Raw genomic sequence first — 27,020 nt, 5'->3', positions numbered from 1 at the left:
CCGCAGCAGAGACAGATCGAGATTCCCTCTGTGCAGCAGAGGAAACTTGACTCCTAATTTTACCCCCCCTCCTAGGGCCCCCCTATTTGAGCCTCGCTATGCTCAAAAGCTGCAATGAGCAGGGGAGCCCGAATGTCCTCTACAGCCTCCCAGGTTCTATCCTCTGGACCGTGACCCTTCCAATCCACCAGATAAAATTTCTTGCCACGTACCACCTTGCACCCCATGATAGCATTTACCTCAAACTCATCCGTGGATGAACCCGATGTCCCGGCAGATGACTCAGAGAACCGGGACAAATGAACGGGCTTTAAGAGGGAAACGTGAAAGGTATCGGTGATACCAAGGCATTGAGGAATATCCAAACGGTAGGCCACAGGGTTCACCTGTTTCAGAACCTTGAACGGGCCAATGTAGCGAGGCGCAAACTTAGTGGACTCAACTCGCAGCCTGATGTTACGGGCGGAGAGCCACACTAAGTCGCCAGGAGCAAAGGTCGGAGCGGGGCGCCGGTGTGTATCAGCGGAGATCCTCATTCTCTCCTTGGAGGCCCAGATGACATCCTGTGTGCGGTCCCAGATGTCACATGCCTCCACCGCCCAGTCTGCCACCCTAGAATCGGTGGATGACACGGGCATGGGCACAGGGACACAGGATGCTGGCCGTAATTAAGGAGAAAAGGAGTCTGACCAGTGGAATCGGCTACGGCGTTGTTCAGGGCAAATTCCGCCCAAGGTAGCAAAGATGCCCAGTCATCCTGTCTAGAAGAGACAAAATGTCATAAGTATGTCACCAGAGTCTGATTGGTTCTCTCTACCAACCCATTCGTCTCGGGATAATATGCAGAGGAGAGATTCAGCTCTATGCTGAGTAAACGGCAGAGCTCTCTCCAAAACCGAGACACAAACTGGGGACCGCGGTCGCTGAAAACTTTGTCAGGCATTCCATGTAAGCGGAAAATATGTTTAATGAACAACGCCGCCAAGGCCCGTGCAGAAGGTAACCATGGTAGCGGCACCAAATGCACCATTTTCGAGAAATGATCGGTAATGACCCAAATGATGGTACATCCGCGAGACTTGGGCAAACCCACCACAAAGTCCATCCCGACCATCTCCCAGGGCCTGTCTGCCACCGGCATGGGGTAAAGTAACCCAGCAGGCCGTTGTCGTGAAGACCGATTCTGGGCGCAGGAGACACACACCCGAATATATTTCCTGACGTCACGGGCCATATGCGGCCACCAGTACGTCCTCGCCAAAAGCTCAGATGTCCTCTTGGTTCCAAAATGTCCACTGACTCTGGACGAGTGAGCCCAAGAGAGAACCTCCGGTCGCAAATTCACGGGTACGAAAGTCTTGCCCGGGGGAACGGACTCTAGCGAAACTGGGGCCACAGTTCTCAGGCTCTCAGAGGAGACAATAAGCCAAGGCTCCTCATCCTCCTCCTCAGATGACACTACGGAGTGGGAGAGAGCATCGGCACAAATGTTCTTCTTCCCAGAGAGAAAATGGAGAGTAAAATGGAACCAGGAGAAGAACAGGGACCATCTGGCCTGGTGATAATTCAGCCGCTGGGCCGTCTGTATGTACACCAAGTTTTTGTGGTCGGTGAATACTTGGAAGGGAAAGCGAGCTCCCTCCAAGAGGTGTCTCCACTCAGAAAAAGCTAACTTCATTGCTAGCAACTCCCTGTCCCCGATGGAATAATTCCTCTCTGCTGGTATGAAGGTCTTGGAGAAGAAGAAGCAAGGATGCTTCCGACCTTGAGCATCCTTTTGGAAAAGGACTGCTCCAGCACCAACGGATGAGGCATCCACCTCCATTATAAATGGCTTATCTACATCGGGGCGATGTAGAATAGCAGCGCTAGCGAAGTGTGACTTAATCGAGAGGAATGCCTTGGAGACATCCTCCGACCACAACTTGGGATTTGCTCCCTTCTTGGTGAGGGCAACCAAGGGAGCTACCAAAGTTGAAAAGTGTGGAATGAACTGGCAATAGTAATTGATGAACCCCATAAAGCGCTGCAACACTTTAAGTGAATGGGGTTCCTGCCAGTCCATCACAGCCTGTAGTTTGGCAGGATCCATAGCCAAACCCTTGGCAGAGATGATATAACCAAGGAAAGGCAAGGACTCCTGCTCAAACACACACTTCTCCAACTTGGCGTAGAGGGAGTTTGCCCGTAAGAGGTCGAAGACTTTGCAAACATCTCTCCGGTGGGAGTCAATATCTGGAGAGTAGATGAGAATATCACCCAGATAGACTATGACAGAGGTGGTGAGCATCTCCTGGAAGATGTTGTCCACAAAGTCTTTGAAAACGGCTGGGGCATTACAGAGCCCCAAGGGCATCACCAGATATTCATAGTGCCCATCCCTGGTGTTAAAAGCCGTCTTCCACTCGTCCCCCTCACGGATGCGAATCAGGTTATAAGCACCCCGCAAATCTAATTTAGTAAATACCCTTGCTCCCCGTGACCTATCAAAGAGCTCAGATATCAGGGGTAGTGGGTACTTGTTTTTAACGGTGATGGCGTTAAGACCCCTATAGTCAATGCATGGACATAATTCTCCACTCTTCTTCTGCACGAAGAAGAACCCAGCCCCTGCAGGTGACACTGACTTCCTAATAAAACCTCTTGCCAGATTCTCTTGGATATACTGAGACATTGACTCCGTCTCCGGGAGAGATAATGGATAGACTCGACCCTGAGGAGGCTCAGCACCAGGCAAGAGATCGATAGGACAGTCATAGGGGCGGTGAGGTGGAAGGGTCTCCGCAGCCCTTTTGGAGAACACGTCCGCATAAGGCCAATAGTGCTTGGGGAGAGAGGAAAGATCTGCGGGTACCTCAGTTGTAGCAACCTGAATGCACTCCCTCCGACATCTACCCCCACAGGATTTACTCCATCCCAAAATTTTCCCTGAGGACCACTCTATATGAGGAGAATGAAAACGAAGCCAGGGTATCCCCAACAGGACCTCATCAACTCCCTCAGGAAGGACCAAAAGAGAAATCATCTCCTGATGTGATGGAGATACGGAAAGAGTGAAAGGGATGGTTTGGTGTGTAATCTGTGAAGGTAGTGTCGACCCATTTACCACTCGAATGGTTATTGGCTTGGCGAGCATCACCAGGGGTATTGCGTGTCGCTGAGCGAAAGCAGATGAATTACCCTCTGCCCCAGAGTCCACGCAAAGCTCTACCATAAGAGTGGATGGGCCTATGGTAAATGTCCCCTTGAAGGACAACTTTGAGGTAAACGTCGCTGTGTCTAATGTACCTCCTCCAACTGCCACTAGACGCTGAAGTTTCTTCGACCGCTGCGGACACTTGGAGGCAAGATGTCCAGACTGCCGGCAAACATGACAGACCTTAAGGGCACGAGAGGCCTGGGACTTAGACCCCACTCGCGACCTCTCTATGGCCACATGTGACTTGGGCACCTGGACCGGAGATTCCAAAGGTCTGGCGAAGGTGGGAGCCAGCCGAAACCTCTGCTTACACTGGGCTCGCTCCAACCCTTGCTCGTGAAAACGAAGGTCTATGATAGTTGATATAGATATGAGCTCCTCCAGTGTGGCAGGAATCTACCTAGTGGCCAAAGCGTCCTTCACATGGTCAGCCAGCCCCCTCCAAAATACTGGTTTTATCTGACCACTCCAACTCAGACGCTAAAGTCCAGAAGAGAATGGCAAATTGGCTGACCGTGGTCGAACCCTGAGTCAATGCCAGCAGTTGGTGCGCCATATCATGGGTGACTTGAGGTCCTACGAAGACCTGCTTCAGAGTGCCCAGAAACCGAGGAACACTCTGCACCACATGATCGTTGCGCTCCCACAGCGGCGTAGCCGATTCCAAAGCTCTGTCCGACAGGAGAGAAATTACAAATCCCACCTTTGCCCGCTCTGTGTGAAAATGTGCAGCCAGGAGCTCGAGATGTATACCGCACTGGCTCATGAATCCCCTACAGGACTTACTGTCCCCAGAGAATTTTTCAGGCAACGGAAGGTGGGATAAGGTCGGAACAGAGGTGGCAGTGGGTAAAGCTGTTGCAGCCACGCCAGCAGCCTGAAAAGCAATTGCGGTAACATCCACCGCCGAAGTTGCACGCTCGAGAGACGCCGGCCGGCCCTCCAGCAGCTGGATGTACCCCTGCAATCGCTGTTCGTCCGCCATTACTTAGCCAGATCCTGGCGCTAGAATACTGTTTGCGGAACACACCGAATATATTTATTGATGTGATTGGTGCGTTCGCAACCCGGGATCCACCGTGCAGGAAGTATCCTGCCGCTAAGTAAATGGCTGCACAATATGGTGGTATTAACCAGCTCTGTTAGCTTCACAGAGCGGCCAAGAAAGCAAAGCTCTGTGCCCTGTTAACTCTCACAGAGACACAGGCTAACTACCCAGAAGAGAGCAGTCAGTGGTCATGCATGCACACACCACTCCTCGCTGGAGGTGCCAGCATTCTAGGGGCTTATTTCAGCCGGGTCCCTGAATACTCTCATACACAATCTCCTCGCCGGAGGTGCCAGCATTCTAGGGGCTTATTTCAGCTGGGTCCCTGAACACATTCACGCATATGACCACAGTGGCGCAAAGCACGTAACTTTTGAAGATACTAGCGCATGGCCGTGCGGCCATGAAAGCCTTAAATAGCAGCAGCACGTACAGGACCTTAACCCCTTCCCGACATTTGACGTACTATCCCGTCGAGGTGGGGTGGGCCCGTATGACCACCGACGGGATAGTACGTCATATGCGATCGGCCGCGCTCACGGGGGGAGTGCGGCCGATCGCGGCCGGGTGTCGGCTGCATATCGCAGCTGACATCCGGCACTATGTGCCAGGAGCTGTCACGGACCGCCCCCGGCACATTAACCCCCGGCACACCGCGATCAAACATGATCGCGATGTGCCGGCGGTGCAGGGAAGCATCGCGCAGGGAGGAGGCTCCCTGCGGGCTTCCCTGAGACCCCCGGAGCAACGCGATGTGATCGCGTTGCTGCGAGGGTCTTACCTCCCTCCCTGCCTGGTCCAGACCCGGATCCAAGATGGCCGTGGATCCGGGTCCTGCAGGGAGGGAGGTGGCTTCACAGAAGCCTGCTCAGAGCAGGCACTGTGAAGCAGCCTGCACTTCTCTCAGATCGGTGATCTGTCAGAGTGCTATGCAAACTGGCAGATCACCGATCTGTATTGTCCCCCCCTGGGGCAAAGTAAAAAAGTTAAAAAAAAAAATTTCCAAATGTGTAAAAAAAAATAAAAAAAAATATTCCAAAATAATGAAAAAAAAAAAAATATATTATTCCCATAAATACATTTCTTTATCTAAATATAAAAAAAAACCAATAAAAGTGCACATATTTAGTATCGCCGCATCCGTAACGACCCAACCTATAAAACTGGCCCACTAGTTAACCCCTTCAGTAAACACCGTAAGAAAAAAAAAAAAACGAGGCAAAAAACAACGCTTTATCATCATACCGCCGAACAAAAAGTGGAATAACACGCGATCAAAAAGACAGATATAAATAACCATGGTACCGCTGAAAGTGACATCTTGTCCCGCAAATAACAAGCCACCATACAGCATTATCAGCAAAAAAATAAAAAAGTTATAGTCCTGAGAATAAAGCGATGCAAAAATAATTATTTTTTCCATAAAATAGTTTTTATCGTATAAAAGCGCCAAAACATAAAAAAATGAGATAAATGAGGTATCGCTGTAATCGTACTGACCCGAAGAATAAAACTGCTTTATCAATTTTACCAAACGCGGAACGGTATAAACGCCTCCCTCAAAAGAAATTCATGAATAGCTGGTTTTTGGTCATTCTGCCTCACAAAAATCGGAATAAAAAGCGATCAAAAAATGTGACGTGCCCAAAAATGTTACCAATAAAAACGTCAACTCGTCCCGCAAAAAACAAGACCTCACATGACTCTGTGGACCAAAATATGGAAAATTTATAGCTCTCAAAATGTGGTAATGCAAAAAATATTTTTTGTAATAAAAAGCGTCTTTCAGTGTGTGACGGCTGCCAATCATAAAAATCCGCTAAAAAACCCGCTATAAAAGTAAATCAAACACCCCTTCATCACCCCCTTAGTTAGGGAAAAATAAAAAAAAAGTATTTATTTCCATTTTCCCATTAGGGCTAGGGTTGGGACTAGGGTTAAGGCTACAGTTAGGGTTGGGGCTAAAGTTAGGGTTAGGGTTGGGGCTAAAGTTACGGTTAGGGTTTGGATTACATTTACGGTTGGGAATAGGGTTGGGATTAGGGTTAGGGGTGTGTCAGGATTAGAGGTGTGGTTAGGGTTACTGTTGGGATTAGGGTTAGGGGTGTGTTTGGATTAGGGTTTCAGTTATAATTGGGGGGTTTCCACTGTTTCGGCACATCAGGGGCTCTCCAAACGCGACATGGCGTCCGATCTCAATTCCAGCCAATTCTGCGTTGAAAAAGTAAAACAGTGCTCCTTCCCTTCCGAGCTCTCCCGTGTGCCCAAACAGGGGTTTACCCCAACATATGGGGTATCAGCGTACTCATGACAAATAGGACAACAACCTTTGGGGTCCAATTTCTCCTGTTACCCCTGGGAAAATACAAAACTGGGGGCTAAAAAATAATTTTTGTGGGAAAAACAAAGATTTTTTATTTTCACGGCTCTGCGTTATAAACTGTAGTGAAACACTTGGGGGTTCAAAGTTCTTACAACACATCTAGATAAGTTCCTTGGGGGGGTCTAGTTTCCAAAATGGGGTCACTTGTGTGGGGCTTCTACTGTTTAGGTACATTAGGGGCTCTGCAAACGCAATGTGACGCCTGCAGACCATTCCATCTAAGTCTGCATTCCAAATGGCGCTCCTTCCCTTCCGAGCCATCCCATGCATCCAAACGGTGGTTCCCCCCACATATGGGGTATCAGCGCACTCAGGACAAATTGGACAACAACTTTTGGGGTCCAATTTCTCCTGTTACCCTCGGGAAAATACAAAACCGGGGGCTGAAAAATATTTTATGTGGGAAAAATTTTTAGTTTTATTTTTACGGCTCTGCATTATAAACTTCTGTGAAGCCCTTGGTGTGTCAAAGCGCTCACCACACATCTAGATAAGTTCCTTAGGGGGTCTACTTTCCAACATGGTGTCACTTGTGGGGGGTTTCTACTGTTTAGGTACATTAGGGGCTCTGCAAACGCAACGTGACGCCTGCAGACCATTCCATCTAAGTCTGCATTCCAAATGGCGCTCCTTCACTTCCGAGCCCTTCCATGCGTCCAAACGGTGGTTCCCCCCCACATATGGGGTATCAGCGCACTCAGGACAAATTGGACAACAACTTTTGGGGTCCAATTTCTCCTGTTACCCTCGGGAAAGTACAAAACTGGGGGCTAAAAAATAATTTTTGTGGGAAAATTTTTATTTTTTATTTTTATGGCTCTGCATTATAAACTTCTGTGAAGCCCTTGTTGGGTCAAAGTGCTCACCACACATCTAGATAAGTTCCTTAGGGGGTCTACTTTCCAACATGGTGTCACTTGTGGGGGGTTTCTACTGTTTAGGTACATTAGGGGCTCTGCAAACGCAATGTGACGCCTGCAGACCATTCCATCTAAGTCTGCATTCCAAATGGCGCTCCTTCACTTCCGAGCCCTTCCATGCGTCCAAACGGTGGTTCCCCCCCACATATGGGGTATCAGCGCACTCAGGACAAATTGGACAACAACTTTTGGGGTCCAATTTCTCCTGTTACCCTCGGGAAAATACAAATCTGGGGGCTAAAAAATAATTTTTGTGGGAAAAAATTTTTGTTTTATTATTACGGCTCTGCATTATTAACTTCTGTGAAGCCCTTGGTGGGTCAAATCGCTCAAAACACATCCAGATAAGTTCCTTAGGGGGTCTACTTTCCAAAATGGTGTCACATGTGGGGGGTTTCAATGTTTAGGCACATCAGTGGCTCTCCAAACGCAACATGGCGTCCTGTTATGACCCCAATGGCGAGGGTCTCAGAGGAACGTGGAAGTCTGCAGAATACAAAAATCCAGCTCATAGGGCAGTGGTAACTGGGTTGACCATATATCTACTCCTAACGCCAACACTAGAAGTAGCCGGGGATCATTCCTACGTTGATTCTAGATGACACGCGCCAGCCGGAGAATCTAGCTACCCCTAGTAGAGGAAAACAAAGACCTTTCTTGCCTCCAGAGAAGGGGACCCCAAAGCTGGATAGAAGCCCCCCACAAATAATGACGGTGAGGTAAGAGGAAATGACAAACACAGAAATGAACCAGGTTTAGCACAGAGAGGCCCGCTTACTGATAGCAGAATAAAGAAAGGTAACTTATATGGTCAACAAAAACCCTATCAAAATCCACACTGGAAATTCAAGAACCCCCGAACCGTCTAACGGTCCGGGGGGAGAACACCAGCCCCCTAGAGCTTCCAGCAAAGGTCAGGATATAGATTTGGAACAAGCTGGACAAAAATACAAAACCAAAACAAATAGCAAAAAGCAAAAGGCAGACTTAGCTGATATAACTGGAACCAGGATCAGTAGACAAGAGCACAGCAGACTAGCTCTGATAACTACGTTGCCAGGCATTGAACTGAAGGTTCAGGGAGCTTATATAGCAACACCCCTAACTAACGACCCAGGTGCGGATAAAAGGAATGACAGAAAAACCAGAGTCAAAAAACTAGTAACCACTAGAGGGAGCAAAAAGCAAATTCACAACAGCGTCCCATCTCAATTCCTGTCAATTTTGCATTGAAAAGTCAAACGGTGCTACTTCCTTTCCGAGCTCTCCCATGCGCCCAAACAGTGGTTTACCCCCACATATGGGGTATCAGCGTACTCAGGACATATTGTACAACAACTTTTGGGGTCCAATTTCTTCTCTTACACTTGGGAAAATAAAAAATTGGGGGTGAAAAGATAATTTTTGTGAAAAAATATGATTTTTTATTTTTACGGTTCTGCATTATAAACTTCTGTGAAGCACTTGGTGGGTCAAAGTGCTCACCACACCTCTAGATAAGTTCCTTAGGGGGTCTACTTTCCAAAATGGTGTCACTTGTGGGGGGTTTCAATGTTTAGGCACATCAGTGGCTTTCCAAACGCAACATGGCGTCCCATCTCAATTCCTGTCAATTTTGCATTGAAAAGTCAAACGGTGCTACTTCCTTTCCGAGCTCTCCCATGCGCCCAAACAGTGGTTTACCCCCACATATGGGGTATCAGCGTACTCAGGAAAAATTGTACAACAACTTTTGGGGTCCAATTTCTTCTCTTACACTTGGGAAAATAAAAAATTGGGTTTGAAAAGATAATTTTTGTGAAAAAATATGATTTTTTATTTTTACGGTTCTGCATTATAAACTTCTGTGAAGCACTTGGTGGGTCAAAGTGCTCACCACACCTCTAGATAAGTTCCTTAGGGGGTCTACTTTCCAAAATGGTGTCACTTGTGGGGGGGTTTCAATGTTTAGGCACATCAGTGGCTCTCCAAACGCAACATGACGTCCCATCTCAATTCCTGTCAATTTTGCATTGAAAAGTCAAACGGCGCTCCTTCCTTTCCGAGGTCTCCCATGCGCCCAAACAGTGGTTTATCCCCACATATGGGGTATCAGCGTACTCAGGACAAATTGTACAACAACTTTTGGGGTCCAATTTCTTCTCTTACCCTTGGTAAAATAAAACAAGCTGGAGCTGAAGTAAATTTTTTGTGAAAAAAAATTAAATGTTCATTTTTATTTAAACATTCCAAAAATTCCTGTGAAGCACCAGAAGGGTTAATAAACTTCTTGAATATGGTTTTGAGCACCTTGAGGGGTGCAGTTTTTAGAATGGTGTCACACTTGGGTATTTTCTATCATATAGACCCCTCAAAATGACTTCAAATGAGATGTGGTCCCTAAAAAAAAAATGGTGTTGTAAAAATGAGAAATTGCTGGTCAACTTTTAACCCTTATAACTCCCTAACAAAAAAAAAATTTGGTTCCAAAATTGTGCTGATGTAAAGTAGACATGTGGGAAATGTTACTTATTAAGTATTTTGTGTGACATATCTCTGTGATTTAAGGGCATAAAAATTCAAATTTGGAAAATTGCAAAATTTTCAACATTTTCGCCAAATTTCCATTTTTTTTGCAAATTAACGCAGGTAATATCAAAGAAATTTTACCACTATCATGAAGTACAATATGTCACGAGAAAACAATGTCAGAATCGCCAAGATCCGTTGAAGCGTTCCAGAGTTATAACCTCCTAAAGGGACAGTGGTCAGAATTGTAAAAATTGGCTCGGTCATTAACGTGCAAACCACACTTGGGGGTGAAGGGGTTAAAGAAGAGGACCAATGAGAGACTGCTACTGAGCCTGTGTACCTACAGGACCTTCCTAGAAAGACCAATAGATTTGGCTGCAGTACCTGAACATCTGACCCTTGATCTCCACTGAGAGATCTTACCCTGGGCATGCTCAGTGTGTGCAAAGCAGGACTTAGTCCCAGAAAAGCCTGTTCGCTGTAGTTCAGTGCAGGGTACAATAGCAGAGCCTGGAGAGGCAGCAAAAACTCTTTGCACTGAATCAGACTCAGTGAGATGCTGGGACCGACGTCTCCGCTGCGCAGGCTCCACTGCGGCAGATGGAAAATGGGAGACCGCAGCAGAGACGGATCGAGATTAACTCTGTGCAGCAGAGGAAACTTGACTCCTAACATTACCCCCCCTGCTAGGGTCCCCCCTCCTTGAGCCTCGCTATGCTCAAAAGCTGCAATGAGCAGCGGAGCCCGAATGTCCTCTACAGGCTCCCAGGTTCTATCCTCTGGACCGTGACCCTTCCAATCCACCAGATAAAATTTCTTGCCATGCACCACCTTGCACCCCACGATAGCATTCACCTCAAACTCATCCGTGGATGAACCCGATGTCCCGGCAGATGACTCAGAGAACCGGGACAAATGAACGGGCTTTAAGAGGGAAACGTGAAAGGTATCGGTGATACCAAGGCATGGAGGAATATCCAAACGGTAGACCACAGGGTTCACCTGTTTCAGAACCTTGAACGGGCCAATGTAGCGAGGCGCAAACTTAGTGGACTCAATTCACAGCCTGATGTTACGGGCGGAGAGCCACACTAAGTCGCCAGGAGCAAAGGTCGGAGCGGGGCGCCGGTGTGTATCAGCCGAGACCCTCATTCTCTCCTTGGAGGCCCGGATGGCATCCTGTGTGCGGTCCCAGATGTCACATGCCTCAACCGCCCAGTCTGCCACCCTAGAATCGGTGGATGACACGGGCATGGGCACAGGGACATGCGGATGCTGGCCGTAATTAAGGAGAAAAGGAGTCTGACCAGTGGAATCGGCTACGGCGATGTTCAGGGCAAATTCCGCCCAAGGTAGCAAAGATGCCCAGTCATCCTGTCTAGAAGAGACAAAATGTCGTAAGTATGTCACCAGAGTCTGATTGGTTCTCTCTACCAACCCATTCGTCTCGGGATAATATGCAGAGGAGAGATTCAGCTCTATGCTGAGTAAACGGCAGAGCTCTCTCCAAAACCGAGACACAAACTGGGGACCGCGGTCGCTGAAAACTTTGTCAGGCATTCCATGTAAGCGGAAAATATGTTTAATGAACAACGCCGCCAAGGCCCGTGCAGAAGGTAACCATGGTAGCGGCACCAAATGCACCATTTTCGAGAAATGATCGGTAATGACCCAAATGATGGTACATCCGCGAGACTTGGGCAAACCCACCACAAAGTCCATCCCGACCATCTCCCAGGGCCTGTCTGCCACCGGCATGGGGTAAAGTAACCCAGCAGGCCGTTGTCGTGAAGACCGATTCTGGGCGCAGGAGACACACACCCGAATATAGTCCCCGACGTCACGGGCCATATGCGGCCACCAGTACGTCCTCGCCAAAAGCTCAGATGTCCTCTTGGTTCCAAAATGTCCACCGACTCTGGACGAGTGAGCCCAAGAGAGAAGCTCCAGTCGCAAATTCACGGGTACGAAAGTCTTGCCCGGGGGAACAGACTCTAGCGAACCTAGGGCCACAGTTCTCAGGCTCTCAGAGGGGACAATAAGCCAAGGCTCCTCATCCTCCTCCTCAGATGACACTACGGAGCGGGAGAGAGCATCGGCACGAATGTTCTTCTTCCCAGAGAGAAAATGGAGAGTAAAATGGAACCAGGAGAAGAACAGGGACCATCTGTCCTGGCGAGAATTCAGCCGCTGGGCCGTCTGTATGTACACCAAGTTTTTGTGGTCGGTGAATACTTGGAAGGGAAAGCGAGCTCCCTCCAAGAGGTGTCTCCACTCAGAAAAAGCTAACTTCATTGCTAGCAACTCCCTGTCCCCGATGGAATAATTCCTCTCCGCTGGTATGAAGGTCTTGGAGAAGAAGCAAGGATGCTTCCGACCTTGAGCATCCTTTTGGAAAAGGACTGCTCCAGCACCAACGGATGAGGCATCCACCTCCATTATAAATGGCTTATCTACATCGGGGAGATGTAGAATAGGAGCACTAGCAAAGTGTGACTTAATCGAAAGGAATGCCTTGGAGACATCCTCCGACCACAACTTGGGATTTGCTCCCTTCTTGGTGAGGACAACCAAGGGAGCTACCAAAGTTGAAAAGTGTGGAATGAACTGGCAATAGTAATTGATGAACCCCATAAAGCGCTGCACCGCTTTAAGTGAATGGGGTTCCTGCCAGTCCATCACAGCCTGTAGTTTGGCAGGATCCATAGCCAAACCCTGGGCAGAGATGATATAACCAAGGAAAGGCAAGGACTCCTGCTCAAACACACACTTCTCCAACTTGGCGTAGAGGGAGTTTGCCCGTAAGAGGTCGAAGACTTTGCAAACATCTCTCCGGTGGGAGTCAATATCTGGAGAGTAGATGAGAATATCACCCAGATAGACTATGACAGAGGTGGTGAGCATCTCCTGGAAGATGTTGTCCACAAAGTCTTTGAAAACGGCTGGGGCATTACAGAGCCCCAAGGGCATCACCAGATATTCATAGTGCCCATCCCTGGTGTTAAAAGCCGTCTTCCACTCGTCCCCCTCATGGATGCGAATCAGGTTATAAGCACCCCGCAAATCTAATTTAGTAAATACCCTTGCTCCCCCTATAGTCAATGCATGGACATAATTCTCCACTCTTCTTCTGCACGAAGAAGAACCCAGCCCCTGCAGGTGACACTGACTTCCTAATAAAACCTCTTGCCAGATCCTCTTGGATATACTGAGACATTGACTCCGTCTCCGGGAGGGATAACGGATAGACTCGACCCTGGGGAGGCTCAGCACCAGGCAAGAGATCGATAGGACAGTCATAGGGGCGGTGAGGTGGAAGGGTCTCTGCAGCCCTTTTGGAGAACACGTCCGCATAAGGCCAATAGTGCTTGGGGAGAGAGGAAAGATCTGCGGGTACCTCAGTTGTAGCAACCTGAATGCACTCCCTCCGACATCTACCCTCGCTGGGCTCGCTCCAACCCTCGCTCGTGAAAACGAAGGTCTATGATAGTTGATATAGATATGAGCTCCTCCAGTGTGGCGGGAATCTCCCTAGTGGCCAAAGCGTCCTTCACATGGTCAGCCAGCCCCCTCCAAAATACTGGGATGAGGGTTTTATCTGACCACTCCAACTCAGACGCTAAATTCCAGAAGAGAATGGCAAATTGGCTGACCGTGGTCGAACCCTGAGTCAATGCCAGCAGTTGGAGCGCCGTATCATGGGTGACTTGAGGTCCTACGAAGACCTGCTTCAGAGTGCCCAGAAACTGAGGAACACTCTGCACCACATGATCGTTGCGCTCCCACAGCGGTGTAGCCCATTCTAAAGCTCTGTCCGACAGGAGAGAAATTACAAATCCCACCTTTGCCCGCTCTGTGTGAAAACGTGCAGCCAGGAGCTCGAGATGTATACCACACTGGCTCACGAATCCCCTACAGGACTTACTGTCCCCAGAGAATTTTTCAGGCAACGGAAGGTGGGATAAGGTCGGAACAGAGGTGGCAGTGGGTAAAGCTGCTGCAGCCACGCTAGCAGCCTGAACAGCAATTGCGGTAACATCCACCGCCGAAGTTGCACGCTCGAGAGATGCCAACCGGCCCTCCAGCAGCTGGATGTACCCCTGCAATCGCTGTTCGTCCGCCATTACTTAGCCAGATCCTGGCACTAGTATACTGTTTGCGGAACGCACCGAATATATTTATTGATGTGATTGGTGCGTTCGCAACCCGGGATCCACCGTGCAGGAAGTATCCTGCCGCTAAGTAAATGGCTGCACAATATGGCGGTATTAACCAGCTCTCTTAGCTTCACAGAGCGGCCGAGAAAGCAAAGCTCTGTGCCCTGTTAACTCTCACAGAGACACAGGCTAACTACCCAGAACAGAGCAGTCAGTGGTCATGCATGCACACAACACTCCTCGCCGGAGGTGCCAGCATTCTAGGGGCTTATTTCAGCCGGGTCCGTGAATACTCTCATACACAATCTCCTCGCCGGAGGTGCCAGCATTCTAGGGGCTTATTTCAGCTGGGTCCCTGAACACATTCACACATATGACCACAGTGGCGCAAAGCATGTAACTTTTGAAGATACTAGCGCATGGCCGTGCGGCCATGAAAGCCTTAAATAGCAGCAGCACGTACAGGACCTTAAAGAAGAGGACCAATGAGAGACTGCTACTGAGACTGCGTACCTACAGGACCTTCCTAGAAAGACCAATAGATTTGGCTGCAGTACCTGAACATGTGACCCTTGATCTCCACTGAGAGATCTTACCCTGGGCATGCTCAGTGTGTGCAAAGCAGGACTTAGTCCCAGAAAAGCATGTTCGCTGTAAGTCAGTGCAGGGTACAATAGCAGAGCCTGGAGAGGCAGCAAAAATCCTTTGCACTGAATCAGACTCAGTGAGACGCTGGGACCGACGTCTCCGCTGAGCAGGCTCCACTGCAGCCGATGGAGAATGGGAGACCGCAGCAGAGATGGATCGAGATTCCCTCTGTGCGGCAGAGGAAACTCGACTCCTAAGGGCTCCTTTCCACTTGCGAGATAAACGTCCGTGTCTCGCATGTGGAAACCAAGCTGTGGCGCCGGCCCTCCAGTGCGGAGCGTGCGGCCTCCTAGCAATACATAGAGCTGCACGCTCCGCTCCAAAGTGCCACAGCTTGGTTTCCACATGCGAGACACGGACGTTTATCTCGCAAGTGGAAAGGAGCCTTAACACTGATTCCTTTATTTGCAATACAAATAAAAAAAGCAAAATTATGTTCACATAATGCACTGAAGCCCATGTCCCCTGTAAAAGACAGAAAATAATGAACAACCATATTCCTCACCTGTCCATTGAGAAGGTAATCCACTCCAGCCCATGCCCCCCATAAAAGACAAAAATAATAAATAACCTCACCTGTCCTACAAGAAGATAATCCAGTTGTCACATGATAAGTCTAGCTCTGCTACATCTAAATGCCATTCTGAACGTTCGTATGATGCAAGCATTCAGACTGGTAGCTAGCAGAGAAGGTAAGCTGAGCAATATACCACAGCATCCATTTCTCTCATTGACATGAATGAGGTGAGCAGAGCTCATAGCCAATGAACTTTATTCACTTTGCTGACCTCACTGCTAGCGTGAAAAAGTTTGCACAGCTCATTGTCTCTGCTAGCTGCTAGGCTGAACGCTTGCATCATACCAATGTTCAGCAAGGCATCTAGATGTAGCAGAGCTAGACTCATTGCTGGACAACTGGCTTATCTTTTCGATGGACAGGTGAGGAATATGGATGTTAATAATTTTTGGTCTTTTACAGGGGATATAGGCATAGGAGGAGTATCTTCACATTGGACAGGTAAGAGATTTTTTTTATTATTTTTGGTCTTTTACAGGGGATGTAGGCATGGGAGAATTATCTTTACATCGGACACATGAGAGATATTGTTGTTTATTATTTTTGGTCTTTTACAGGTGACATTGACATCAATGGATTAAGGCTATAGGTGAATATAACATTGCTTTTTTATTTTTATTTTAAATAAAGGAGTTAGTATCTTCATTTCAAATAAATGATTTGATTTTTGCTGTGTGTTTCAAAATATTTAGGTGTTAATGCCACTATTTTTTAGAAAATTTCTTTTTGATACTTGGCATGGAAACCTTACAGCCATGCACATATTTGTAAAAGACTTATCTATGGCATTTCAAATTTATCATTTTACATCCCCACATATTTTCTCATGTGAAGTGACCATTATTCTCAATTGAAACTTATATATTTGTGCATATATAAACATTCCGTCAACAATGCTATACAGCCAAAACACTTTCTTGTATTCTGTTGTATCCTTCGATGATAACTAAACAATGGTAAAAATTTATATATATTTGCATTGATAAATAAAAAGAATAAAAAATTTAAAATCGATAAACTATAAAATGACTGCATGGGAAAATTAAAACATTAAATTAATTTTAAAACAAATTAATTAATGTGAAACAATTTAAGATGTTATTAGAGCTTTATAAAATATTTTTAGATACATAAAATTAACAGAATTTTTGGTAGTAACATTGATTTTGAAAGATATCTCACTGCTCTATTTTTTACATCATGACACTAGCAAAAAACTGTAGGTATACATAAAAAGTCTTACATAATACTATTGTACATAGCATCTGATAATTGTCCAGAAAACCACACAATGAACAATCAGCTGAGTAGGAAGGAAAATATGGCAGCATGTATCCATTGATCTGAGAACATTTGTAAAATGGCCAAATATCAGATAAGAACAGTTCTATGAATAACCTTCAGAAATAGTACACCAGCATGGAATTTGTAGGGCATAAAGAAAACAGCCCAATGTCCTGACCTCATCAAGGTGAGCTCTGAAAATAAAAGAGCCAATGCAGAGTATTATTCCTCCTTTTTCTTTCTATAACTCACCACCAACGCCTTGCTTTTCTTTACATTTAGTTCTAGACAGTTAGTCCGGCACCAATCCACAAAGTCAGAAACCACCCTTCTATATTCCTCCTCCCCCTGGCACCCCCAATGCCCCCTACAATCACTGAGTTATTTGAGAATTTTTGGAGGTGACAAAAATCTGATTTATACTGAAAGTCAGCTGTATACAATGTGAAGAGGAAGGGCGACGGTACTGTACCCTGAGGGGCTCCAACACTGCTCCGTACACTGCCAGATACCACCTCCCCCATCCTTACAAACTGCAGCCTGTCTGTCAGGTAGTCGTTTATCCAGTTTACCATCCCCTCATCTACCGCCATATCAGTCAACTTATTACGTAGTAAGGGCGGCTGTAAGGTATTGAAAGCACTTGAGAAGTAAAACAAAAAACTAACTTATTACTAGCTTTCAGCAAATCTGTCATCACAGTCAGGCATAATTTAACCCCTTAGTGACAAAGCCAATTTTGGAACTTAATGATCAAACCAATTCTTACAATTCTGACCACTGTCACTTCATGAGGTTATAGCTCTGGTACGCTTCAACATATCCCACTGATTCTGAGATTGTTTTTTGTGACATGTTGTAATTCATGTTAGTGGTAAATAGGGTTGAGCGACTTTTACTTTTTCAGGATCGAGTCGGGTTTCGCGAAACCCGACTTTGTCAAAAGTCGGGTCGGGTGAAATCGGCCGATTATTGCGAAAAGTCGGGGATCCGACCGAAACACGCAACCCAATGCAAGTCAATGGAGAATCAAAGTCGGCAGTGAGTGGAGGACAGGAAAACACCAACAGAGCCCATTTTAATGCCAAAAACATCAATTCTTGTTACTTAAGCTTGTCAATCTTAATTTACCTTATAATAATAGTTAGCCACTGAAAATTTGGGGGTCATTTGGCAACAGTTGTGGGGGGAGTAGGGCTGGCTCAAGTTTTTCGTGGACCCAGGAAACGCGGACTACGTCACGGCGGTGGAGCAGGGAGAGGTAAGTATTTTAACTTTGCAAGTGCTGTGATCCTGAGCAAGCAGGGGGGGCACACTCGTTCGCATTGCCACTGGCACAGGGCCCCTCAAAGTACAGCGTTGTGATTGATGGCGGGGGCGCCTCCCACCGGCAAAGACACTTTTGCGTACTATGAGGGGCCCTGTGCCAGTGACGTCGCCAATGAGTATGCCCTCCCCCACCTGTTGAAGGAGCCTGCACTTTCATCTGCATCTTCCTCTTTGTCCCCATGTAAGGTGGTATAGTATGCGGGAAGGGGAACCAGACTTTCTGCAGGGTCAGATACTGGCTATGTAGAGTGCAAGGGGAATGTAGTGGTCTGGGTCAATGTACCGGCAGACTCATCTAGCAGTGGCTGGGCAATGGGCTGGATGAGGAGGAAACACAGATATAGGCCCAAAGAATAAAGTAGGCTAAATGCAGTTCAAAATTGGTAACAGGAGTAAACAGGCAGCACTGCTTTGTTCAGTGGAGGAGAACAGCAAGGAGCGGCAGACACCGTTAGTAGGCCCAACCAAACTAGTAGGCCAAATGCAGTTTTAAAATTCCTAAGCCTGAAGATTGAAGCTCAGGAGAAAAACACAGGAGAATACCAAGGAGCGGCAGACACTGTTAGTAGGCCCAACCAAACTAGTAGGCCAAATGCACTTTAATATGTGATATCGGCTGCAAATTGAGGCTCTGCTTTGTGCAGTGAAGGACAGCTGTATTGAGTGGTGCAGACAGACACAGGTAGTAGGCCTAAATTAAAAAAGTTGGCTCAATGCAGTTTAAAATTGGTTACAGGGGTGCACAGGCGGCAGAGTGTTGTTAAGCGGAGGACGATTGTCAGGACTGGAGTGGCCCAGACAGACTTAGTAGGCCTAAAATAAAAAAGTAGGCTCAATGCAGTTCAAAATGGGTAACGGGTACACAGGCAGCATTGTTTTGGTCAGCAGAGGACGATTAGTTGGAGTGGCGCAGACAGACTTACTAGGCCTAAAATAAAAAAGTTGGCTCAATGCAGTTTAAAATGGGTAACAGGGGTACACTGGCAGCACTGGTTTGGTCAGCGGAGGACGATTGCTAGGAGTGGCGCAGACAGACTTACTAGGCCTAAAATAAAAAAGTTGGCTCAATGCAGTTAAAAATGGGTAACAGGGGTACACAGGCAGCACTGGTTTGGTCAGCGGAGGACGATTGCTAGGAATGGCGCAGACAGACTTGCTAGGCATAAAATAAAAAATAGGCTCAATGCAGTTCAAAATGGGTAACGGGTACACAGGCAGCATTGTTTTGGTCAGCAGAGGACGATTAGTAGGAGTGGCGCAGACAGACTTACTAGGCCTAAAATAAAAAAGTTGGCTCAATGCAGTTTAAAATGGGTAACAGGGGTACACAGGCAGCACTGGTTTGGTCAGCGGAGGACGATTGCTAGGAGTGGCGCAGACAGACTTACTAGGCCTAAAATAAAAAAGTTGGCTCAATGCAGTTTAAAATGGGTAACAGGGGTACACAGGCAGCACTGGTTTGGTCAGCGGAGGACGATTGCTAGGAGTGGCGCAGACAGACTTACTAGGCCTAAAATAAAAAAGTTGGCTCAATGCAGTTTAATATGGGTAACAGGGGTACACAGGCAGCACTGGTTTGGTCAGTGGAGGATGATTGCTAGGAGTGGCGCAGACAGACTTACTAGGCCTAAAATAAAAAATAGGCTCAATACAGTTCAAAATGGGTAACGGGTACACAGGCAGCATTGTTTTGGTCAGTGGAGGTCGATTAGTAGGAGTGGCGCAGACAGACTTACTAGGCCTAAAATAAAAAAGTAGGCTCAATGCAGTTCAAAATGGGTAACGGGTACACAGGCAGCATTGTTTTGGTCAGCAGAGGACGATTAGTTGGAGTGGCGCAGACAGACTTACTAGGCCTAAAATAAAAAAGTTGGCTCAATGCAGTTTAAAATGGGTAACAGGGGTACACTGGCAGCACTGGTTTGGTCAGCGGAGGACGATTGCTAGGAGTGGCGCAGACAGACTTACTAGGCCTAAAATAAAAAAGTTGGCTCAATGCAGTTAAAAATGGGTAACAGGGGTACACAGGCAGCACTGGTTTGGTCAGCGGAGGACGATTGCTAGGAATGGCGCAGACAGACTTGCTAGGCATAAAATAAAAAATAGGCTCAATGCAGTTCAAAATGGGTAACGGGTACACAGGCAGCATTGTTTTGGTCAGCAGAGGACGATTAGTAGGAGTGGCGCAGACAGACTTACTAGGCCTAAAATAAAAAAGTAGGCTCAATGCAGTTCAAAATGGGTAACGGGTACACAGGCAGCATTGTTTTGGTCAGCAGAGGACGATTAGTTGGAGTGGCGCAGACAGACTTACTAGGCCTAAAATAAAAAAGTTGGCTCAATGCAGTTTAAAATGGGTAACAGGGGTACACAGGCAGCACTGGTTTGGTCAGCGGAGGACGATTGCTAGGAGTGGCGCAGACAGACTTACTAGGCCTAAAATAAAAAAGTTGGCTCAATGCAGTTTAAAATGGGTAACAGGGGTACACAGGCAGCACTGGTTTGGTCAGCGGAGGACGATTGCTAGGAGTGGCGCAGACAGACTTACTAGGCCTAAAATAAAAACGTTGGCTCAATGCAGTTCTAAACTGGTAACAGGAGTAAACTGGTGGCACTGCTTTGTTCGGTGGAGGACAACTGGAATAAGTGGCTGACACAGTATGTTGGCCTAAATAGTAAAGCGGGCTAAATGTCTGCAAAAAAAATGTTCGTAAATAAACAGGTGGCAAAGCAGCGTACAGGGGTGGGTTCCTCTGCTGAGTACCAGATAGTGGTAGTTCGCGCACAGTATTCACAGGTCAAAATGGAGGGCATGGTCCCTGTATATATTTACTATCATCTCTCAATTTGTATTGGCAGTGCCATTGAAGGATTTAACAGCACCGACTAAACAGCGGTGGAGCACTGCTTGAGCTGGGGGGGAACACTCTCTCGTGGGCGGCGGTACTGGCCCAGGGCCCCTCATATTATGACGGTGTGTCTGACATTGGGTGTGCACCCCCACCACCAGAGACACTTAATTGTACGATGAGGGACCCTGTGCCAGTGCCGTCGGCCAAAAGTGGGCACACCCACCTGTCCAGGCAAACGGCACTTGCACGGGTGCTTGCGCCAAGTGGCGACCACGGGCCCGTGGGAGGAGTCAGCCCATTTAGGGAGGTGTTAAAAATGGCCTATGGTGGACATTCAGCAGCAGCAAATGGAGGAATTGGAGCAGTCAGTAAGAGGAGTCCAAAAGCAATACCTTTTTAAAGGAAAACTACGTGTCAGCAGGGGAAGGTGGGGCAAAAGAATGTGAAGTCCATGATTGGTTCATTTTAATGAAGGTTAAATCATCAACATTTTGGGTAGCCAGACGTGTCCTTTTTTCGGTCAGTATTGAACCAGCAGCACTGAAGACTCTTTCTGATAGCACACTGGCAGCAGGGCAAGCGAGCTCCTGTAATGCATATTCTGCCAATTCAGGCCAGGTGTCTAGTTTAGATGCCCAGTAATCAAAGGGGAATGACCTGTGAGGGAGAACATTGATAACGGAGGAAAAGTAGTTTGTAACCATACTGGACAAATGCTTTCTCCTATCACTTTGAATCGATGCAGCTGTCCCTGTCGTGTCAGCAGTCATTGAAAAATCACTCCACAACCTTGTCATAAAACCCCTCTGTCCAACGCCACTTCGGATTTCTGCACCGCTAGCACCTCTGCCATGTTGCCCCCTATGGCTCGTGTGAGAACCATCACCGCCGCTGTGTGCTGGGAATGCCAGAACCAAACGGTCTACAAGAGTTGCTTGTTTGGCAGCCAATATTTGCTTTAGGTTCTCATGTGGCATGATATTTTGCAATTTCCCTTTGTAGAGTGCATCCATTAGGCAGGCCAACCAGTAATCGTCATCGGTCATCATTTTGACAATGCGGGGGTCCCTTTTTAGGATACGCAAGGCATACTCAGCCATGTGGGCCAATGTTCCTGGTGTCAATTCACTGCTTCTGCTGGGTTGAGGAGCACTTTCTTGCAAATCTACATCACAAGTGTCCCGCAAGAAACCTGTACCAGAACTTGCAACGGCACCAGTTTCTATTGCCCCCTGAGAAGCTCCCTCCTCCCATACATATTCAGCCCCATCATCCTCCTCCTCATCCTCTTCATCCGCCACCTCATCCTGGACAGTTCCCTGACCAGACAATGGCTGACTGTCATCAAGGCTTCCCTCCTCCTCGGCTGCAGACGCCTGCTTCTTAATGTGCATCAAACTTTGCATCAGCAGACGCATAAGTGGGATGCTCATGCTTATGATGGCGTCGTCTGCACTTACCAGCCATGTGCATTCCTCAAAACACTGAAGGACTTGACAGAGGTCTTGTAGCTTCGACCACTGCACACCAGACAACTCCATGTCTGCCATCCAACTGCCTGCCCGTGTATGCGTATCCTCCCACAAATAAATGACAGCACGCCTCTGTCCACACAGCCTCTGAACCATGTGCAGTGTGGAGTTCCACCTTGTTGCAACATCTATAATTAGGCATTGCTGTGGAAGATTTAGCGATCGCTGATGGTTCAGCATAAGGCTGGAGTGTACGGGCGACCGGCGGATGTGCGAACAAAGTTTTCGCACCTTCAGGAGCAGGGCTGGTAACATCGGATAATTTTTCAGGAAGCACTGCACAACCAGGTTCAAAGTGTGAGCCAAGCAAGGTATGTGTTTAAGTTGTGAAAGGGCTATGGCAGCCATAAAATTTCTTCCGTTATCACTGACTACCTTGCCTGCCTCAAGATGTACACTGCCCAGCCATGACTCACTTTCTTGCTGCAAGAACTCGGCCAGTACTTCCGCGGTGTGTCTGTTGTCACCCAAACACTTCATTTCCAACACAGCCTGCTGACGCTTACCACTAGCTGTTCCTTAATGAGACACCTCGTGTGCAACACTGGCAGCTGCGGATGGAGTTTCCAGGCGACTGCGCTCTATGGACGAGCTGTTGCTTCTGGAGGAGGAGGAGGAGTGTCGAATGCCCACTGCCAACTGTTTCCTAGACCGTGGGCTAGGCAGAACTGTCCCACTATGGCTGTCCCCTGTGGACCCTGCATCCACCATATTAACCCAGTGCGCCATGATGGACATGTAACGTCCCTGGCCATGCCTACTGGTCCATGCATCTGTGGTGAGGTGCACCTTTCCACTGACAGACTGACTCAGTGCATGGACAATGCGGTCTTTGACATGCTGGTGGAGGGCTGGGATGGCTTTTCTCGCAAAGAAGTGGTGACTGGGTAGGTCATAGCGTGGTACTGCGTAGGCCATCAGGTCTTTGAAAGCTTTGCTTTCGACCAACCGGTAGGGCATCATCTCTAACGAGATTAATCTGGCAAAGTGGGCGTTCAAACCCTGTGTACGCGGATGAGAGGATGAGTACTTTCTTTTCCTCACGAGAGTCTCTTCTAGGGTGAGCTGGACAGGAGACCTGCAGATGGTGGAACCAGCGGTTGTGGTGATGGTGGTGGTGGACATGGCGGATTGAGAGACAGTTGGTGATGTTGGCCTACATACAGTGCTACCTACCATTAACCTTCTGATTCCCTGCCTGCTTTGGTCTTGCGACGATCCCTCCACATTTGCTGCTGGTGGTGTCCGAACCAGTGGGCTTTCAGTGAGGGAAGCAATGTAGTGTTGCTGACTACATTTATTCTGACCAGGTGCACCTACGGTACAGGACATTTGGTAATTAGGCCAGGCTTGCAAGTGCATGCTGGTTAAATGTCTACGTATGCACGTTGTATTTAAATTTGGAAGAATCTTCCATCTGCTAAAGGTCTTTGAGCATTTCTTACAGATCACTTTAGACTGATCGTTGGGATCTTGGTCAAAAAAATGCCACACTGCACTCTTCCTACTATGGAATTCCTTTTCAGGCATTGCATGCTGTGCAACTTTCAGCGGTTGGCCACGCTGTCCTAAAACTGTTTTTGTCACACGTTTTGGGCCTTATACGGGCCTGGCTGATGACAGCTGTTGCGATGTAGATTGGTGTGGCTGCAGATAACCCTCCTCCTCTTGTGAGCTAGTGCCAGTGGCACCCTCTTCCCCCAATGGCTGCCAATCTGAGTCAAGAACTGGGTCATCTATCACCTCCTCCTCCACAATGTCATGTGCATCTTCCTCAGTGTCACCGTTTAAGCCGGTGCTATAGCGTTCGGGACAGGGCACCATAGTCTCATCAGGGTCAGATTCTGGCTCAGGAAACTGTGAGGTCAATGTAGTGATCTGAGTCAATGGAACAGCATCATAATCTAGCTGTGGCTGTGCATCAGTGCACTCCATGTCCGATTCTTCTTGTAATGGGCAGTGTACAATTTCCCTTTCTAACCCTGGCACGGTATGGGTAAAGAGCTCCATGGAGTAACCTGTAGTATCGCCTGACGCATCCTTCACTTTTGGTTTGGGAGAAGGACACAAGGAAACGTCTTTTTCCGGACCGGAAGCATCCACTGACGACTGACTGCTCTTAGATTTTGAACTTTGGGAAGAGGAGGCGAAAGAGCTAGAGGCTGAGTCAGCAAGGAAAGACAAAACTTTTTCCTGCTGCTCCGGCTTTAAAAGCTGTTTTCCTACTCCCAGGTAAGGGAGCCTTCGAGGCCTTGTGTAGCCAGACAATGACGCAGGCTCAACACCTCCAGCCTTAGGTGCTACTGTGCTTTTGCCACTACCACCAGATGCAGCACCACCACCACCATCAGTACTAGCTGGCAGCCCCCGCCCACGGCCTCTTCCACCAGACTTCCTCATTTTTTGGGAGGAGACACTGAAACACAACTCTGTCCCAGTGGTATAACACAACACTATGAACGTGGCAGAAAGTGGCTGCCTGATATACGACACACTAGCAGTACAGCAGAATATAAACTGTGTGAGAATTACTATCTCACTTTTGGGGGGAGACACTGAACCACAACTCTGGCCTAGTGGTATAACACAACACTATGAACATGGCAGAAAGTGGCTGCCTGATATATGACACACTAGCAGTACAGCAGAATATAAACTGTGTGAGAAATACTATCTCACTTTTGGGGGAGAAATTGAACCACAGCTCTGGCCCAGTGGTATAACACAACACTATGAACGTGGCAGAAAGTGGCTGCCTGATATACGACACACTAGCAGTACAGCAGAATATAAACTGTGTGAGAAATACTATCTCACTTTTGGGGGGAGACACTGAACCACAACTCTGGCCCAGTGGTATAACACAACACTATGAACCTGGCAGAAAGTGGCTGCCTGATATACAACACACTAGCAGTACAGCAGAATATAAACTGTGTGAGAAATACTATCTCACTTTTGGGGGAGACACTGAACCACAACTCTGTCCCAGTGGTATAACACAACACTATGAACGTGGCAGAAAGTGGCTGCCTGATATACGACACACTAGCAGTACAGCAGAATATAAAGTGTGTGAGAATTACTATCTCACTTTTGGGGGGAGACACTGAACCACAACTCTGTCCCAGTGGTATAACACAACACTATGAACGTGGCAGAAAGTGGCTGCCTGATATACGACACACTAGCAGTACAGCAGAATATAAAGTGTGTGAGAATTACTATCTCTCTTTTGGAGGGAGAAACTGAACCACAACTCTGGCACAGTGGTTTAACACAACACTATGAACGTGGCAGAAAGTGGCTGTAATTATTATTATAAAAAAAAAATTACTGCAATAACACGCTCCCTAGTCCCTACAATGATCTCAGGACTAGTATGGCAGCAATAAAAAGGACTTCAGAACAAAAAAGTGTGGACAAATAAATAAGACAGGTAACTGTGCAGAAAGGAGCAACAGGATTTTTGCTTTGAAAAAAGAAGTTGGTTTGCACAGCACCGTGCACACAGGTATGCAGCTGCTGCACTAAAATACGACCTCCACTGTCCCTGCACAAAAAGGTGGTGTGGGACAGTGAAAATCGCTCCAGCACAAGCGGTTTGGGGGTTTATATTTCCTCCCTAACTCTGTCCCTGCTTCTGACTAACTGCAGCAAACTCTCCCTATGCTCAGATCGGCAGAAGTAAGATGGCGGTCGGCATGCATGCCCCTTTATAGCCCCTGTGACGCCGCAGACAGCAAGCCAATCACTGCCATGCCCTTGTCTAAGATGGTGGGGACAGAGACCTATGTCATCACGCTGCCCACACTCTGCGTCCTCCTTCATTGGATGAAAAACGGCGGTAACAGCGTCATACGAAATGTGACTTTGGCGCTCTGATCGTGTACCGCATGGCCGATCCCACACTAGGATCGGTTCGGGTTTCATGAAACCCGACTTTGCCTAAAAGTCGGCGATTTCTGAAAATGACCGATCCGTTTCTCTCAACCCTAGTGGTAAAATGTATTTAATATAACTTGTGTTTATTCATAAAAACAAAGCAAATTTGGCAACAATTTTTAACATTTTGCAATTTCAAACTTTTAATTTTTTTACCCTTAAATCAGAGAGTGGTATCACACAAAATAGTTAATAAATAAAATTTCACGCACGTTTACAGCAGCACAATTGGGAAACTTTTTTTGCTAGGACGTTAAAATTTGTCCAGCGATTTCTCATTTCTCATTTCTCATGCCCTGTAACAGTGGCAAGTGGGGAAATAGTTGTGGGGTTGTATTGAAATGTGACATCAAGCCTGGCTTAGCAATGGAGAGTTGTCAATCAGACACCTCTAAATAAAGGTACCTTCACACGAAACGACATCGCTAGCGATCCGTGACGTTGCAGCGTCCTCGCTAGCGATATCGTTTCGTTTGACACGCAGCAGCGATCAGGATCCTGCTGTGATGTCGCTGGTCGCTGAATAAAGTCCAGAACTTTATTTGGTCGTCCGATCGCTGTGTATCGTTGTGTTTGAAAGCAAAAGCAACGATACCAGCGATGTTTTACTCTGGTAACCAGGGTAAACATCGGGT

The sequence above is a fragment of the Ranitomeya variabilis genome, chromosome 1 (assembly GCF_051348905.1).
Source record: "Ranitomeya variabilis isolate aRanVar5 chromosome 1, aRanVar5.hap1, whole genome shotgun sequence".
NCBI classification, from domain to species: Eukaryota; Metazoa; Chordata; class Amphibia; order Anura; family Dendrobatidae; genus Ranitomeya; species Ranitomeya variabilis.
Note: the sequence above shows the minus strand (reverse complement) of the source record.